Genomic DNA, 17806 nt, shown 5'->3' on the forward strand with positions numbered 1-17806 from the left:
TTAGTATTTTTAAGCTTTATCTTAGGATTTGTATACATTCGGTTAATTATTATTGGTATTTAATTATTATTGATATTTAAGATTATTAATAACTGTATAAATATTAACAACCAGATTATTTATATATATTATTATATAAATATTATATTAATAATATAAATTTCTAATATACATTAATTAATAATAAAAATAGCTCATAATAATATTAAATCATTATTATATTATTAAAATAATATAATAATATAAAACTATAAAAATATCATAACAATTTTAAAAACTATTTTTTTTAACCTCTTTTAAAATGACATGCCCACACATAAATGTAAATTCTCTTTTTAAAATGACATGCCCACACATACAATGTAAATTCTGTAGCGCTAATTTTTCCGATCAACAGAATTTATGCCATGCAAATTGATAAGGCGAGCTTCTCTTTTTCAATAATATTTATTTTCATCTAATTTCTCATGGCATGCCGAAATTTGAAATCAATAAAAATATCTCACACAAGTGTAAAATTCTGGAATTTAGCTATCATTATTATACACTAATGCTCATGCATCTTTGAATTTGATTCCCCGCGGTGATTTATCACATGGTTTCTGAATGCCTGAATGCCTAGGTTAACGAAAAATTTGCAGCCATTTAAAGCTGGACGCTTGAATTCTGCTCCTTTGTATTTTTTTACAGTATGCGGCGACCGCGAGAACGGGACAAATTCTAATTTTCGATGAGAGGTTAAGCCATAGCATGTCGATTTTTCTCGCGAAAACCGACTATGAGCACTGTGTCACGTGATGAAGTGTTAGAGTTTTGGTCGAACAAGTTGCTTCTAGTAGCGGAAATTCAGAGAAAAAGAGAATTGGCCCTTCACTTCTCTCAATGGTTACATGGCTCGCCATCGTGTCTGGGCTTAATACGGCGTCCCGTTTTAGTGTAGAGGTCAACACGGAGAAGACTCCCGGAGTCGATCTGGAGACCTTTGTTGATTCCGTTCTTGAATGGTGGCCGTACTTTCTCAATTTACGTCCCTATTTTTGCCATGTTCATGATCTTCTTTATAACCCACAATAGGGAAGGTGATTATAAGCTGCATCTTCCTTGCACTGGGGATTGGGGTTGGGATTGGGATTAGGATTTACATAGTAATATGCGTCCCTATCGCGCGCTGACTGATATAGTGGCCATGTTTGGGTCCAGCGAAAATAGCGAAGAGCATCTCAATCTTTGCGACCATGCTGAGACGCGACTAGAAGCTGAAAGCTGTAGCGTACCCTGCGAGATCAATTTGCTAAATACTGAGCACGCGGAGTGCTGTTTTGAAATCGAAGAACAGGAATCGAACCCTGGTCATCCCGACGAGCTCAAGCGTTGGCCAACGCTTAATGAGGTAATTCACAATGTTTTTCAATTTGCTCTGTTTCTGGTTTTGTTACAAGTAATTTGTCTTTTCAACTATATTTTTTGGAATTTTAGCATGTAGATTTTCACAATCAAGAACATGATGACGAAATTTTTTAATGAAATAATTGACCATGTATTTCAATTTGCATGGTTTGGTTTCTTGTTTTGTTACAAATTTGTAGCTTAAACTATATTTCTTGAAATTTTAGGATGTAGATTTTCACAATTAAGAACATGATAATGAACACTTCTGGAACTTTTAATAAGATAATCCACTACTTATTTCAATTTGCACCGCTTCTCGTTTTGTTACATGTTTGTCTCGTTATGAAAACTTCTAGAACACTAGGTAATTTGGTCCTGGGTGGGACGTTGTAATCTCGTTGGGATTTACTTGACACTGAGATGCAATTTGTATCACCTTGATTTTGCAGGTATTAGAGGAGATGGTGACATTGGGTAGAATAACAGGTCCAATGATACTGATGGGTCTGGTTCAGTACTTGAGAGGCATGATATCAACGTTGTTCCTAGGTCACCTTGGGGAGTTGGAGCTGGCAGGAGGGTCTCTTTCCATGGGTTTCGCAAACATAACAGGGTATTCAGTCATGTCTGGGTTGGCCATGGGAATGGAACCCATATGTGGTCAAGCATATGGAGCAAAACGATGGTCTGTTTTGGGTCTCACACTCCAAAGAACCGTTCTCATGCTTCTCTGTGCTACGTTGCCCATTGGAATTTTGTGGTGTAATATGAAGCCAATTCTTCTACTATGTGGTCAGGACGAAAGTATTACTAGCCTAGCAAACACATACATTGTTTTCTCACTGCCAGATCTGATAATTCAAGCATTTCTTCATCCTCTCAGGATTTATCTTAGAACTCAGAATATTACACTGGCTCTGACATGGTCTGCAGCCATTGCTGTTCTTTTTCATATTCCTCTAAATTTTCTATTAGTGCAGTATTTCAAGATGGGTATCAGAGGGGTCGCTCTGGTTCAAGTTTGGACAAATCTTAATACAGTATTGGCATTAATATGCTACCTTTATTTATCAGGGGTGTATAAGAAGTCATGGCAGAAGCCATCCAAAGAATGCCTCCAAGGTTGGGGTTCGCTTATGACTCTGGCTATTCCAAGCTGCACATCTGTGTGCTTGGAATGGTGGTGGTACGAAATTATGATACTTCTATGTGGGCTATTGTTAGATCCAAAGGCAACAGTGGCAGCCATGGGAATTCTGATTCAAACCACAGCTCTGCTTTACATTTTCCCTTCGTCCCTCAGCCTGGCAGTTTCGACGAGAGTTGGGAACGTTCTTGGTGCCAACAGACCTTCAAAAGCGCGAGTCTCAATGCTAGTAGGGCTTGCATGTGCAGTTGTAATGAGTCTCCTCGCCTTGTGTTTTACTGTAACCATGCGCCACACATGGGGCAAAATGTTTACCAAAGATGCCAAAATTTTGTCACTGGTATCGGCGGTTCTCCCCATTGTAGGGCTCTGCGAAGTGGGCAATTGTCCTCAGACCACAGGCTGCGGAGTTCTGCGAGGCAGCGCTCGGCCCACAGTCGGCGCCAATATAAACCTAGGTGCATTCTATATAATTGGCATGCCAGTTGCAATAATTTTGACATTTGTATTAAAATTTGAATTCCTGGGACTATGGCTAGGGTTGCTTGCAGCTCAAGCTTGTTGTGTCACTCTCATGTTATATATATTGCTGCGGACCGACTGGATTCTACAGGCCCATAGGGCGAAGGAACTGAGCGATCACGTGAGCCAGGAGCATGAAAATTATGGAATCCATTCTTGAGTCAACTAATGCGGATTTTGCTCGAAAAAGGTGGTCAAAAATTTTATCTCACCATGCATGCATCTTTACCAAGAAAATAGGCGGTGCATGACCTTTGAGGTATAAATATAGTCGAACTGAGATTGTGGTTTCACAGTCACATTCTCATGGGGGGATGGATGCCTTTGTCTAAATTCCCATCCCGATACCGAACACCACAAGGCGTTGAAGTCCTTTTCGAATCTGTTCGTCGTTATTATGATGCTCGCTAAATAATGATTTAATATTTTTCAATAGTTGCAGGATGCTCCTATTATGTAGACGATGATGATTTAGTTTCTTTTAATTAAATCAGATATTGTGGTCCTCTGGAGAAATTTACTCAAACACATTAATATTTCTAGATCTTTATTGACTTTGCATGTACATATTGACTCCTTGCTTATAATTTATATTATTAATGTTCACATTCTCTGAATATGTAAAGGCTAGAGTCTCATAGTACTTTTTGTTAGACTGCATAAATTTCAAGCTGTGACAGCGCTTTTTCATGAATTTAAAACATAGCTTTGATACGAGGTTAATATATATATTTTTTAAAATATAGATTTGATACGAGGTTAATGTATATATTTTTTATTATTTTTGAGCACTTTCAGATGCGAGTATGCCAAGCTCCAGTAAGCACATAAAGCATCTGCATGGTGCTTTATTGAAAAGCATCACGGAAAGTTGTCATGACAAGTGTTTGTACATTAATATGGACAGTGGCTAGAAGTATGTGTAAGGAAAATTGGGAAGAAGTAGTCAACGATGTTTATTGAAACTAATAAACTTCACTTTCTTAGTTGTCACCCATTGGTATGGATCATATCCACGTGGCAATGACAATGTAAGTAATGGAAGTGAATAGTTGTCCGCCATTGGTATGGATCATATCCACGTGGCATTGACAATGTAAGTAATGGAAGTGAATAGGGTATAGTTTTTTAAGGTTTATTCAAATTTGACCTGCATAAATTATTCACATTTAATGGTAGCAATTCAGTGGATGGTGTTTATTTATAGCATCAACTAATTCTTTGACTTTAGATTTTTATAAAGGTAGAATCTATTAATACTTTAAAAAAATATAAATATTTCTAGATTTATTGAAAATATGAGGTTAAATTAAGTTTTGAATTTTATTAAAAGTAGCAAAATATCTCACAGCTATATTTCACCTTTATTAATATTATTAAAAAAATATATATTAAAATTTTAAACCAAAACTAATTAATTATATATAATAAATTATTATTAAATTAAATTTTAAATAATTATATATTTTCATAAATAGTAAAATTAGAAAAAATTGAAAATAAAATTTTTAATAATAAATTAATAAATTTTTTAATAATAAATTATAGAATTAAGAAGAGAGTGAGTAAAATGGGTTTGCACACGAGTGCACAGTTCAGGCGGTTGGGGCAGTCGACTTTCACGCTCCCCACCTGTGATCGATTCCCAATATGTGACACTGCGCGGCAGCTTATATGTTTCATTGAGCATGTATTTTGGGACTCGTCCCCCCATTTAATTAATTAATTATTACTTTTATATATATATAGATATTATACTTGTGATATGGTTGATAATAAAATAATAAATTGAAAGTAAGATCTCACAAAAACAATAATTTTTAAAAGGATCTTTGAAAATTAATAATGAATATAATAAATCGATTAGTAAATTAAGATAAAATTTATAATAATTATTTTTGATGGGGTGAGTATTAGCGAAAATGTTTGGAGGGAGGGGCCCCACCACCCCATTCACTTGTCATAGGAGTTAAGGTTGCATGTCATGCACACTTCATGTTATAAGCACAAGAATATATTTCTAGAGAAGGATGGAGATATATGTGGTACATCTGACTCTGTAGAACGAAGTTGGATGTATGAGAGTATGAGAGTTATGGTGGTGAGAGAGTTTGGAAGTTTAGATGTGCAGGGTGGTAGTTTTCTTGTGGTTATCCCTACTCCTCAAGTCACGACAAAGAAAGGAAGATCTCAAGCAAGCTCCAAGAACATTGCCAATTTCTTTGTTGTGAACCGAAGCACATGAATTTGGGATTTGGGTTCAAGGTGCTCTCATCATTTTACATTCGGTGTATTTGTAGCTTTGTTAAGATGGTTAAGGCACGACTTGAGCGAAGGGGCGAAAGTGTTGTGGAATTTAATGAATTTCATTTTCTAGGTAAAGGTTTTGAACCTTGATTTAGGGCTAATTTTCCTTATTCCCCATTGATGGTCTGCTTGCATGTCTCTTGGTTCCATTGGTCAATTCTTGGATTTTATAGTCAAGATTGGTGTTACATTTTGGAAGGTTTTAGTGGCCCCAAAAAAGTACCCCTTCTACACATTAGTGTTTTGGGTTCTGGAAACACGAACAAAGCCAGTTGGTGGGCCTTCTGGATTCGCCTCTCAAATAACATCCTGTCCTTTGATGTGAAGGGTTATTCTAAAAATCTATGAGTTTTTTCTAAACTATGGTACGCTCTTCATATTGTTGGGAAATATGACGAGTTTATGCATCCCTGTAGGTTTCCTTACACTTGTTTAGGATACTTCTTTGGAGGTTTGTGGATGTTTCACGATCTTATGTATTTTTCTTTGGGGGTCATGGTTGATTGAGGCCTTTCGTGAGGCAAACAGGTTGTCTTGTTGGTGCATTAGAGGTGATCTCTCTTAGGTTTAAGACTCACAAGAGTGGGTGGTGAAGATGCCTCCTTTGCATGACGGGGATGATCAAGCACTGGGTAGGAGGAGAACTCAAGGTTGACAACAACATTGTGAACAAAGCCATGGAGAAACAATAGACCCTCCCATGAGGAAAGACCGTGTTAGTTCGATTCGACAACTGGGTGACGCACTAGACCAACTCAACTGGGACCGACAAGATGATCACAATGACACCATGGATTTTATTAATCATGTCCAAAACAACTTGTGGGATATGCATGATAGACTGGTGAGCCTCTAGAGAGGGAAACAACGCATCTAGAAGCAACTTAACCATTTGGAAACTCATTTGGCCCACATGGAGGGGTACATGAATTGTGGATTCATACCTCTTCTACCCCCTGTATTGAGTCTAGATGAGTTGGCTCGGAGTATTATGCCATTTTAGAAATTATTCACATTTAATGGTAACAATTCAGTGGATGGTGTTTATTTATAACATCAACTAATTCTTTGACTTTAGATTTTTATAAAAATAGAATCTATTAATATTATTGAAAAATATAAATATTTCTAGATTTATGAAAAATATCAAGTTAAATTGAGTTTTGAATTTGATTAAAAATAACAAAATATCTCACAGTTATATTTCACATTTAATCTTTATTATTATTATTTAAAAGATATATATATATATATCTATATATATATAAATTTTAAACCAAAAATAATTAATTATATATAATAAATTATTATTAAATTAAATTTTAATTAATTATTTATTTTCATAAATAGTAAAATTTAAAAAATGAAAATAAACTTTTTAATAATTATTTTATATTTTAAATGAATTATAAAATTAGGAAGAGAGTGAGCAAAATGGGTTTCAAGAAAATAAATTATATTTATGATAGGGTTGATAATAAAATAATAAATTGAAAGTAGGATCTCCAATAGAGAATATAGTAAATGGATTAGTAAATTTAAAATAAGATTTATAATAATCATTTTTTATGGAGTTATTATTAGAGAAAATGTTGGGAGGGAGGGGCTCGCCACCCCATCCATTTGTTATAGGAGTTAAGGTTGCGTGTCATGCATGCTTCATGTTATAAGCATGAGAATATATTTTTTAGAGAAGGATGGAGATATATATGGCACATATGACTCTGTAGAACGAAGTTGGATGCAAGAGAGTATGAGAGTTATGTTGGTGAGAGAGTTTGGAAGTTTGGATGCGCAGGGTGGTAGTTTGCTTGTAGTTATCCCTACTCCTCAAGTCACAATAAAGAAAGGATGATCTCAAGCCAGCTACAACAACATTGCCAATTTTTTTATTATGAACCGAAGCACGAGAATTTGGGATTTGAGTTCAAGGTGTTCTCATCAGTTTACATTCGATGTATTCATAGCTTTATCAAGATGGTTGAGGCAAGATTCAAGCAAAGGGGCGCAAGTGTTGGGGAATTTAATGAATTCCATTTTCTAGGTAAAGGTTTTGAACTCGCTTTAGGGCTAATTTTCCTTATTCCCCATTGTTGGTCTGCTTGCATGTCTCTTGGTTCCGTTGATCAATTCTTTGGTTTTATAGTCGGGATTGGTGTTAAATTTTGGAGGGTTTTGGTGGCCCCAGAAAAGTATCCTTTCTGTGCATTAATGTTTTGGGTTCTGGAAATGGGAACAAAGCGAGTTGGTGGGCTTTCTGGATTCACCTCTCAAATAACATCTTGTCCTTTTATGCGAAGAGTTATTCTAGAAAGCTATGAGTTTTTTTTGAACTTTGGTCTACTCTTCATATTGTTTGGAAATGTGACGAGTCTATGCATCCCTATAGGTTTCGTTATACTTGTTTAGGATATTCCTTTGGAGGTCTGTAGATGTTTCACAATCTTATATATTTTTCTTTGGGGGTCATGGTTGATGCCTATCGTGGGGCAAACAGGTTGTCTTGTTGGTGCATTAGAGGCGAGGTCTCTCAGGTTCAAGACTCACAAGAGTGGGCGGTGAAGATGCCTCCTTTGTGTGATGGGAATGATCAAGGATTGGACAGGAGGAGAACTCAAGGTGGACAACAACGCTGTGAACAAAGCTGCGGAGAAACAATAAACCCTCCTATGAGGAAAGACCGTGTTAGTTCGATTCGGCAACTGGATGATGCGCTAGACCAACTCAAATAGGATCGACAAGATGATCATAGTGACACCATGGATTTTATTAAACATGTCCAAAACAACTTGTGGGAGATGCATGATAGACTGGGCAGCCTTTGGAGAGGGAAACAACACATCTAGGAATAACTTAACCATTTGGAAACTCATTTGGCCCACATGGAGGGGTGCATGCATTGTGGATTCATACCTCTTCTACCCCGTGTATTGGGTCTAGATGAGTCGGCTCAGAGTATGATTCCATTTTAGAAATTCACTATGTATCTGGGCATGCTATTGTTGGTCAACAAATCTAGTAAAAGTGGGGCCAACAAATTTTTTAGAAGCATGACAACAAGATGTAATATCTTGAATTAATTAGAAAAGATCTTATTGAAAAAATCAATAATTATTATTTATGTTTTTAATCCTATTAAATCATTAAATAATAATGAAAATATATATTACATTAACATATTTAAAACATACTATCCATTTTTTGCAAAGGTAGGAAAACCTATCATAACTCAGTTGGCAAACCAATAGTGAGGACATCCATCTCTGGTTGCTATCTGCGAATGCAAGCTGACTCATCACCATTATTCGAGGAAAACCACGCCACCTGAAATAACCCGCTAATGGTTCATAAGGGGGAAGACATTCACTTCTACCAAATGCTTTTAGGTCTTGGGTTGTTAACATGTTTCCTTGCATCCAAAAAAATACAAACTCTTAACTAAACATAAACAATTTTAAACCATATTCCATGCTCATAATCATGTTATCCATTATAACTTTATTTAATTTTATTTAATCATATTATAACCCTTAAAACTTTAAGTAATTAAAATACATTAAATTTATTATATGAATACATTTAAAGCATACCAACCATCGTAATTTACAGAGTTATTTGGATTCCTTATATTAATAATAATAACGAATAACAATAAAAACGAGCTCAAGGACTTTTACGTATCTAAATTTCTGGGTTGAAATTGTACTTAAATATCTAATAATAAGATCGGGCATCAACAATACTAATATTGATATATATTTATTTCATTATATAAATAATTATAATTATAATAAATTATATATTAATAAAAGAATAAAATTAATAAATCAATATACAACCAATAGATCTACTTTATATTTACTTTTAATGAAGTGGATATCATCACTTTTCCTTTTAAATATGGAAAGCATCTCACAAACTAAAAACCTTTTAAAATTCTCTTATAGTAATTTGCCTAAACTTTTCCTTGTAACAATTTAAAATTAATATGCATCCATTTAATATAATAAAAAATAGTTTCTAAATAAAATATAATTTTTAAATATTAAACTTTTGAAGTTTGAAATTATTATTATTTTAAAAATATTTTAATTTTAAAAATATTTTGTATATTAATTATTAAGTGAATTTAAGGTATATAAGTGAATCGTTTTATATTTATATTGGAGATTCATTTATTAACTAATATCTTATCATATCCATTGATAAGGGAGTTTGAAACTAATATCTTATCATATCCATTGATAAGGGAGTTTGTTTTTAGAACTGTGGAAAAAGAGTCATACATATTTTTATATTTGGGGAGGGGTGGAGATGGTAGAGGTATTTTTAATTGAAATAGGCACATATGTATTTTTGGGGTTGCTAGTGGTGCGTGTTTGGGAGACACAGGCGTGAGGTTTGTTGTTATACACATTGTTCAAGGGTTATGGGTAAGAAACTTGATGCCTACATATAAGAAAGATTAGCAGAGTTCCACTAAACATATGATCAAATCTAACTAAGAAATTGATTTAGGATAAATATGTTAGATTTGCATGAAAATTAGCTATTGGTAGATAAATCAAATGTGGCATCACTATTCTCATGGAGATCTGAAAGTGCTTGCACTAAGTTTAGGGTAGTCATAAAAGGTGCAACACTACTAAACTTGGATGAAAATGTTTGATCTACTATAATGTTTCAATTCATATATAGTGGAACATTGTTGCTACTGCTCCCAATTTGAAGAATATTGTCTCTATCATTATTTCCATCCAAAAACATGTGAAATGAAGGAATCTATTGTGAAAAATGAATCAACAATGGCCCATATCTGGCACGGATTGGGAAAGGGACCAAAAAATTAGTAATTTAGCACTAGAGAGATATGTAGATTGCCCCCTTTTCATCCTCTTAGATTTATAATATCATCACCTATTTTCCAAGCTGGTATCCTTATGACACATATGGAACCAAATCTTCTCGGTGTTATTGTAGTAGGGAATTTTCCTAGAGATATGGGCATGGGCCCTCTCATTCATTTTAAGGGATTAAAGATAAACTCTTCCTTAAAGTATATGTTTTAAATGTAAACATTAATTTTTTTTTGCACCAACTAAGATAATGTTATTTCTACTTTATTCTAGTGCATTCCTTGTATTACAAGATTAGCCCATAGGATCTATATTCCATATGCCCCTCTTACAACATAATATATTTTTTCATTTTTTGGGAAAAATGATGACCATGTTAATATATGAAAAAAGATAATACTATGATAGAGTATAGAGAAGAAAGGATTGATTCCCACCTAATGATAATAGAAATCCCCTAGGCTAGATCAAGCCACACAATCACAATTTATTGTGTTTGTCCTAATCAAAATGCCTTTGTGTATGAATGATAAGAAAATAAGAGTGGGTTACTAGGTAGACCATTACAAAGACAAGCTTGATGGAAAGATAAATATTTTTCCTTAAATTGTTAACAAGATTAGAGATCTAGAGAGTGAAAAGTATATTTTTGTTTTTTTTAACCATGGTGAATTAGTAACTCGTTGGAGTAATTTGGGTGAGGCCCAAGATCAAACCTAGTAGCTTCCACTACAACATCAAGAGTATACCCAACATCCCATAATCCAGGCATACTAGGAATTTATGTCTTTACAAGAGCTTAGACTCCACAAGTTTGGAGGATCCTACTCCTTGAGCCTTATCACAACAGGCCAAAGATGTCTCTCCTCATGGGATTTGACACTAGGTGGAGGGGATAACATCACATTGTTCCAACCACTTGTTCATCCCATGAGGAGGCCTTAATTAATGACTTAGTAAGAGTCAAGAATCCATGAGGGTGGGGGATCCTACTCCTTGAGTTCACTTGCTTAAATCTACAAATAGATATCCATATACATAAACTCTTTCCTCCTGAATACATGACCATGTATGAGATTGAAGAGAGAGGTGAATGTAGAATAACACTAAGCCCTTGAATCCACAACTATCTTGCTCATTGGCATATGCCTATGTCAGGAGGTCAATTCACTTTTTTCTTATTTTTGTAATTTGTAGTCTTATAAGATTTTATTTGTTTCCATATCAGTGGTACAAATAAAAAGGTATATTAAAACTACTTTAAACAATGGACACATAGGATATTTGGTAACTATAAGGGGTTTTTGAAGGTAGGTTATTTCTCATTTTTCATGCAACAGGGTCCATTGAAAGTATGCAACATGGGTACTCCTTGGAAAAGGAATTAAATTATGCATCCAACGAGTTCTCCTGCTCGAAGTTTGAGTAAAATTGTAGGGAGATAAATTGAAAATAGGAGTTGAAAAAGTAACTTTTTATTTTTATTTTTTAATGTTTTTACCTTTTTACTCCAAAATGGTGAATCATCCCCCATGGTTTACATCATCATCTTAAATTGTACTGGTTCTTGTAAATTTTATTTTGGTTGTATATTTTTGTTTTGAGGCCCATTTTTTACCTCAAAAAGTCTCTAATGGTTGTTGAGAAGCAAGCCAATGCAAGGTCCTTCTTTTGGAGGTAATTTGTCGCACTTTTGAACACACTACATGAAAATAAGGACCTGGATCCTAATACAGATAGCTATGGAATGTCAATTGAAGGTGACATTACACTGTGGGAAGATTATGAACTACATGAATTTGTTCCTCATCCCCCATGGTTTACATCATCATCTTAAATTGTATTGGTTCTTGTAAAGTTTATTTTGGTTGTATATTTTTGTTTTGAGGCCCATTTTTTACCTCAAAAATTCTCTAATGGTTGTTTAGAAGCAAGCCAATGCAAGGTCCTTCTTTTGGAGGCAATTTGTCGCACTTTTTAACACACTACATGAAAATAAGGATCTGGATCCTAATACAGACAGCTATGGAATGTCAATTGAAGGTGACATTACATTGTGGGAAGATTATGAACTACATGAATTTGTTCCTCTTATTCATGCTCAGTCAAGATTAGATTATTTTATATCTCCTACTATAAATTTGAAAAGAGAAAAGAACTACAGGTGTGTGTTGATCATCTCTAGGAAATTGAATAGGAAATGCAATGTTGGAGACTACCATAATATGTTGTGCCTAGCCCTGCCTCAACCACTTTGGACATTAAAAATAATGATATGATGTTTATTGGTTGCTCTGAAAAAACTAATCTTCCAGGTGCTATTTGGAAACATAAGCAAGTTGAATTGAGTCTTTCTTATTGGGATACAAGGATAGATGTTCCTTCCCTAGTTGGGTTGTAAAGTGTCTCTATCAGTGAGTCAACATCAACGCAGGTTACACTTCTAGTCAAAAACCTCTTCATTGGCTACAATTCCTTTCTGCAATCTCACAAGTGACATTCTCTCCCACATGTTGCAAAATCACATTTTAGAATCTTAGACATGCATCCAAAGAATGAGACCTAGAGTACAATGTGACTATAAGACCTCTCTTCAAGTCATAAAATCAAAATCGTAAGCCTTAAAAATGGCAAAAGAAAGTGTGACCTACATTAAAATGTGACTATGCCACTGGTCCAAGTCACATCTCTCACCTGTGATCTCAAATCTAGTTATTGATTGCATCTTGTTTCCCCAACACCGCATCTAGAAACTGAGACTTGCATTGCTTTCCCAAATTGTGACCTATTTGTAATGCTCATATTCCCTTGCAGTGAGTACTCTTATTCCAAGTTTCCCTCACCCATGTTTAGTCTCTAACCAAAAATAACTAGTTTTGGGCATCAAGCGCTACACAATAGTCATGCAAAGAAAGGGGAAATTATTCGATCTACATTCAGCGAGACTGGAATGACATTTATATATAATGGGTGTAAAGAAAGGGGAATTGTTTTATAGATGTCCCAACACACAACGCATTTATCAATATGAAACCGTGGATGTGAATATTGATACAAATTATAATACCTTAACAACAACAACTCTTGATTAACCCATTCCAAATGCAAATACTATTTGAGCTTCAAAATACTAGATTAGAAGTCCGACAAGGGGAATTGTAGTACGTTCATGATCATGTGGGATTGATCTCAAGTGTTGGTATGACACCTACTCCCATTGCTGAGGTATTTGGTGCACTTGGTAATGAGGAAATTTCAGTTGGTAATGAGATGGCCTTTGACACTGCATCAGGCACATTTTCAAAATATAATGTAGGCATTGGTGTTTCAAAACTTGCGTACACTGCAACTATGGTTAAATTCACCCACAAATTTTCAATAAATTATAATGCTTATATATTTGAGAGTTCTTATGCTATTGGTCATCTTACTAGAATGAAATTATGACTTAACAATCATTGGAAGCTTGGCACACTTATCCAACACAAGTTGAGGCCTAAATTACTAGTAACAATTTATGGAGAATTCGAGACCAAGGCATTTGATAAGAGTGACAAAATTGGTTTTAAAGCCTTGAGATGATCTAAATGAAAAGTAGCGAAAGCGATTTCTTGAGGAATTTAAATCTGGGAACTTGAGCGAATTTGAATAAGTTCCACTTCTGATACACAGTAAACCTAGATCTTTTGTCTTGAACCCATTCAATCCATAAGTCATGTCCTTAGTTGGTAGTAGCATTGGTCTTTTTATGACTTTCATTAGGTTGAGGTCATAGATGATTTTCACAACCCTCTCCTTTTCCAACATCCTAGAGATGTGACTTTTTCTAATGCGACTCAAGAAGACTCATATCATAGGTTGCACTCACAACTATCAATGGCACTGTCATTGCAAAATGTGACCTACAAAGTGCAATTTTCAGTTTAAAAAAATTGGTGTCTAGTGTTGGAGGGTGCCTTTTAGATGGTGATATTCAAAAGAAGCTCACTAATAAGTAACATTTTAATTTTAAAATGATAATGTTATCTCAATAAACAATTTGAAATGTGACTCTCTAGTGCAACTATTCTAATTTCATAATTCGCACAATTATTTATCAACGATACTATGAATTCTGACTAGTCACGTGAAAAGAAACTATGCCTAGACTCGAGCTATCCTCTAGAAAGTGTTATCACAAAGCACATAGGTTTGAAGAGTCTGGATCCATCACTAGTAGATGACCCTAATGGCCCTTCGAATATCAACACTTCAAGCATGCATTTACCCTTATTAAGTGCTAGAGGCGGTTGGTACAACATGTGGATTCCATGCGTACCCTATTAGAAAGTCTAAAATAGATCCATGGTATGCAGTCAAGTAAGTGAAAGGAGGAAGTTACAATTTCTTTCATCTGATATCATTTATGATTCTTCTTATCCCCCACCATATTAATATGTCCAAAAGTAGATACAATATCCAATAACCAGTACTTCGTGGTATTCATGCTAAAGTATGAGGACATTATTTTGTGGGTGTTAGAGGCATTGTAAAGAAGATATACAAAAGAAAATTGAGAGACTCTACCACATGTACATGCTCATATGCAAAATGATTCGAAACTATTGCTTAAGCTCTGAATGGAGCACTTGTGTCAATATCTAGTTCATAAGGTAAAATATGATAGTTAAACATGGTGCATATGGTAAAATATATGAAAGGTTACATAAATAAAGGGAAATAAAAGCAATACAAGAGAAATGAATCACATATGGGAGGTCACTACATGGAATACTAGTAAGTTATTGTTCACATGGAATAGTCATCACCTATTATCTCATGAAGATGAAATAGTTGAATGGATTAAATCTTTAAAAATTAACATCAAAGAGTGCCTTCCTGAGCTCATTTACATTTCATCATTATGTTTTTCTCAATGTGCATCAACTCTAGAGGGAATCAACCATATTATACCCAATTACTATGGCAAAACTTCCAAGATAGTCAATAAAGTTTTTTCCATCCAATTCAGGAAAAGATATGTATATTGAGGATGAAAGAAAAGGGGCTGATAAAACCCATTACATGTTTGGATAACAACCATAAACAAAAAGATACACTATATAAGTCACTAACTCAAAAGGTAAGGAAAATAAAAGAAAAGGGTCGAAGGGACACCAAAGAAAAGGGACAATAAACATTGGTTATGAGCCCCTTGAAGCTCAGAGTGATGCTATGCTGACCATATTATGATGAGGGACTGTACAGGGGTCCAAATTAGTATCTTTCTTTAAATGAATTTGTCATGTTTCTAACTTTATTTTTTGAATACAAATATGTGTAACCATCATAATTTTCTTGCAGTTAGAAGAGAGCGAATGAGAATGCTGACCTCGGTGAAGGAAACTAGGGTTTCCTATAGAGGTTTCACAACTAGGGTCAACTTTGATGGTAGAAACATTAGTAAGCACATGGTAATTTAGTTCAACAAATGAACAACACAACCTTGTTTCACGACCTAGTAACAACATTAGGTATGAGTACTATATGGTTTCCAAGTAACCTCTGTATGCGCCTCATGTCTTCTCTTCTATAATAATGTGAATATTTCTCATCATGATTCCAACAGTTATGTTAAGATCAATTGGGCATGTATTAGTCATTAGGCATGAGAGAACCATGAGGAAGTTCAAGAGTCATGAGGGTAGGAAATAATTCATGGCAGGTGAGCAATCACCTCACCTCTATAAATATACTCTCATGCCTCATTTGATGGGGGACTTTGAGCACTTGAGCTAGTACTAACACTGCATAGATGATTTTTTCTTAAGGAACTAGAGGCACTCAACTCTTGGAAGCTAGTAGGGTAAGTTGTGGTGAGGCTAGGCTTTTGCATTGGATAATAGTATGAGAAGCCCATGTTTCACTTTAGGCCCCTATGGTTTGCAGTACTTGTACTTCTATTCGCAACAATATTAATAAGAAGTTATTTTCTTTTAGTAGGGATTACCGAGCATCTTTATGATGGTTGTACTATATTTATTGTATTTTCATCATGCTTGTATGTGTTCTTTCATATGGACATATGTTAATGAACTAATAATTAGCTTATTTCTTTCATATTCGCTTTGAATCTATTCTTATTTATTCCATGCCATACTGGTAACCTATTGTGAACCGGTTCACAATTAACCTCTAGAATGTTCCTGTTCATGTATGTCTGAGGCAGTTATAGCTCACTGATCCTTATCATGGCATGATTCTTCTTATTGTTATTGTTACTTTCTTGTACCTCATTTTGTAGCCTATTAATCTTAGGATGACCTTATTCTCATTATCTGAGCATTTCATTCTTGTCATCACTCTAACATATCCTCATTTGACAACCTGGAATGAAACCAACATGATGGTAGTTGGGCCTACGTACAATATGGGGCTTCTATCCCAAACAATGTGAGTTATAATTGGAAATTCACACCAAGGAGACTCCCTAGCTATTGGTGGTACATTCTAACCAGTCAATATATTTTTGGCACTAGAAGGAGGGACAACTGACAATATGAGCCCTTGGAGCCGTTATTTTAGCTTCATATTTTTAAATGACTCCATCCCAAATCTCTATTCCAGGTTGTTTTTATAAAAATATTAATCTTTTTATCCCTATGAAAATAGTCTATCACTTGTCATAGTTTAAGTTTAATGGCGAAGGTCAAACAATGGTATTTTGAAACATGTGTCAAGTTATCCATTTTTGTCACTCTAATGGAATACATTGTAAAGATGTTATGGGTAGATTTCTCACCCTCACACTTGAAGGTCATGTCATGCAATGGTGCCACATGTTTCTGACCACTTCTATCCATTTGTTCGAGCAACCCATCAACGAGCTTCATCAAGCTTTTGATAGGTATGATTATCAATATCTATTTAAAAGGATAAATCAGCTTAGATTGAAAATTGATGAATCACTAGAGGATTGTTTTGGTAGGTTCGTTCATCTTTGTTGTGAATTTTATGAAAAATATGTGGACTAGATGTATTTGAGTGAGAAATTCTGACATTTGTTTTATGTTTCTCTCCAACATTTTTAGTCTGAAACAAATCCTTATTGGTGATCATCATGATGACCTACAAGTTACAAAGCGACCAAATCTTATCCCGAATCTTGTCTTGCTTATTTCTGTGATTAGGGAAAGCCTCAAACCTCTAGGGAGGAAATCACTACCCATGAAATTCCACATCCTCCTTTAGTTTCATTACCTAACAAATTTTTGTCATAAACAACTTAGATGATGAAGAATTTTCGTAGGGAAATAAATTAAGTTGTTTTACTTATGAGACTCTCATATATCTTGGTGAATTCGGACATCTTGAAAATCAAGTTGAAAAACCACCTTCCTATCTTGGTAAGAACTAACTTGAGGTTGTCGAGCATCTACTTGAATCTATTGCATGAATCCCCTCATATTATTCTCCCTCATACACCTATTTTCAATGACCTAGGTCTTGTCTTAGATAAATTTGAATGTTCTATCAACTCCACAAAGTATAGCATGCATGTCGATCTATTGTTTCCTTAGGTTGATACTAACATGTAGGATGTGAG

At 34.7% G+C, this 17806-nt stretch overlaps 2 pseudogenes; both read left to right on the plus strand.

Annotated features, from left to right (window-relative positions):
* Positions 1-1150: 1150 nt before the first annotated feature.
* Positions 1151-3218, plus strand: LOC149240527 (protein DETOXIFICATION 48 pseudogene; annotated as a pseudogene).
* Positions 3219-12251: 9033 nt separating this feature from the next.
* LOC149240528 (mitochondrial outer membrane protein porin of 36 kDa-like) lies at positions 12252-13803 on the plus strand (annotated as a pseudogene).
* The last annotated feature ends 4003 nt before the right edge of the window (positions 13804-17806 follow it).

This window comes from Pinus tabuliformis, chromosome 8 (assembly GCF_031772625.1).
Source record: "Pinus tabuliformis cultivar Carrire ecotype Pingquan chromosome 8, CPIR1, whole genome shotgun sequence".
Classification (NCBI taxonomy): Eukaryota; Viridiplantae; Streptophyta; class Pinopsida; order Pinales; family Pinaceae; genus Pinus; species Pinus tabuliformis.